The following is a 1,822-nucleotide window of genomic DNA, read 5'->3' as shown; positions in this document are numbered from 1 at the left end:
TTATGGAAGACAGTATGGCGATTCCTCAAGGATCTAGAACTAGAGATACCATTTGACCCAGTCATCCCATTACTGGGTATATACCCAAAGGATTATAAATCATGCTGCTATAAAGACACACGCACACGTATGTTTACTGTGGCACTGTTCACAATAGCAAAGACTTGGAACCAACCCAAATGTCCATCAATGACAGACTGGATTAAGAAAATGTAGCACATATACACCATGGAATACTATGCAGCCATAACAAAGGATGAGTTCACGTCCTTTGTAGGGATATTGATGCAGCTGGAAACCATCATTCTCAGCAAACTATCGCAAGAATAGAAAACCAAACACTGCATGTTCTCACTCATAGGTGGGAATTGAACAATGAGAACACTTGGACACAGGAAGGGGAACATCACACACCAGGGCCTGTTGTGGGGTGGGAGGAAGCGGGAGGGATAGCATTAGGAGATAAACCTAATTTAATTGACAAGTTAATGGGTGCAGCACACCAACATGGCACATGTATACATATGTAACAAACCTGCACATTGTGCACATGTACCCTAGAACATACAGTATAATAAAAAAAATTAAAAAAAAAAAAAGCAGGCGCTGCACCACCTCCAGTTGTGGTGCATCCAAAGTGACAAATACCAATACTTTGCTTATCTGATGAGAGCCTGATTTGAAGAACGTAAGAATGAAAAAGATATGATGAAGGCCACCCAGCTGCTGAAGGAGGCTGAGGAAGAATTCTGGTACTGTCAGCATCCACAGCCATACATCTTCCCTGACTCTCCTAGGGGTGCCTCTTATGTGACATATGAGTGCTACAAGGTACCAGAATGGTGCTTAGAAGACTGGCATCCTTCTGAGAAGGCAGTGTATCCTGATTACTTTGCCAAGAGAAAATGGTGGAAGAAACTGCGGAGGGAAAGCTGGAAATGAGAGGTTAAGCAGCTGCAGAAGCAAATGCCACCTGCCCAAAAGGAAGGTGATTTGCCCCCACTGTGGTGGCATATTGTGACCAGACCCCGGGAGCAGCCCATGTAGACAGAGAGAGAGAGAGACCTCATCTTTCATGCTTACGCGTGAAATACATTACAGAACATACACTTGCTCTAATAAAAAATCTGTGAAATGGGGGGAAAAAAAAGAAAGCTTGCCAACCCCTACAGCTAGTATTATGTTTAATGATGAAACTAGATTGTTTCCCCTGAAAATCAGAAACCAGGAAAGGAGGTCTCCTCTCACCACCCTATTCAGCATCATACTAGAAGTCCTAGCTAAGATGATAAGATAAGAATAAAAAAATTAAACAGATAAGGAAAGAAGAAATAAAACTGTCTTTGTTTGCAAATGTGATGCTTGTCCATGTTGAAAATCCCAAAGAACTGACCAAAAAACAAAAAACAAAAACAAAAAAGTCTTGAAATGAACAAGCAATTATAGCAAGATTGCAGGATACAAGGTTAATACAAAAAATTTAATTGCTTTCTTATATACCCACAAGGAAAAAAATGGATTATAAAATTAAAAATACATCATCTATGTCAGCACCAAAAAATTGAAATACTTAGGTTCTAATCTAATAAATAAAATAAATACAGAATCTATTTAGGGAAAACAAGCCTGATTAAAAAATCAAATATCTAAATAAATGGAAATGTATTCCATGTTCACGGATAGGAAGACCCAATATTGTGAAGATGTCAATTATTTCCAACTGATCTATAGATTGAATGTAATCTTGATCAAAATCCTAACAAGTTATTTTGTGAATATCAAAAAAAGATTTAAAGTTTATATGGAAAGGCAAAAGACAAGA

At 38.3% G+C, this 1,822-nt stretch overlaps 1 pseudogene; it reads left to right on the top strand.

Annotated features, from left to right (window-relative positions):
* The first annotated feature begins 666 nt into the window (after positions 1 to 666).
* Positions 667 to 1,047, top strand: LOC108525503 (NADH dehydrogenase [ubiquinone] 1 beta subcomplex subunit 9-like; annotated as a pseudogene).
* The last annotated feature ends 775 nt before the right edge of the window (positions 1,048 to 1,822 follow it).

This window comes from Rhinopithecus bieti, unplaced genomic scaffold, assembly GCF_001698545.2.
Source record: "Rhinopithecus bieti isolate Rb0 unplaced genomic scaffold, ASM169854v2 scaffold_61565, whole genome shotgun sequence".
Taxonomy (NCBI): domain Eukaryota; kingdom Metazoa; phylum Chordata; class Mammalia; order Primates; family Cercopithecidae; genus Rhinopithecus; species Rhinopithecus bieti.
This window is presented reverse-complemented; position numbering and strand designations above follow the sequence as displayed.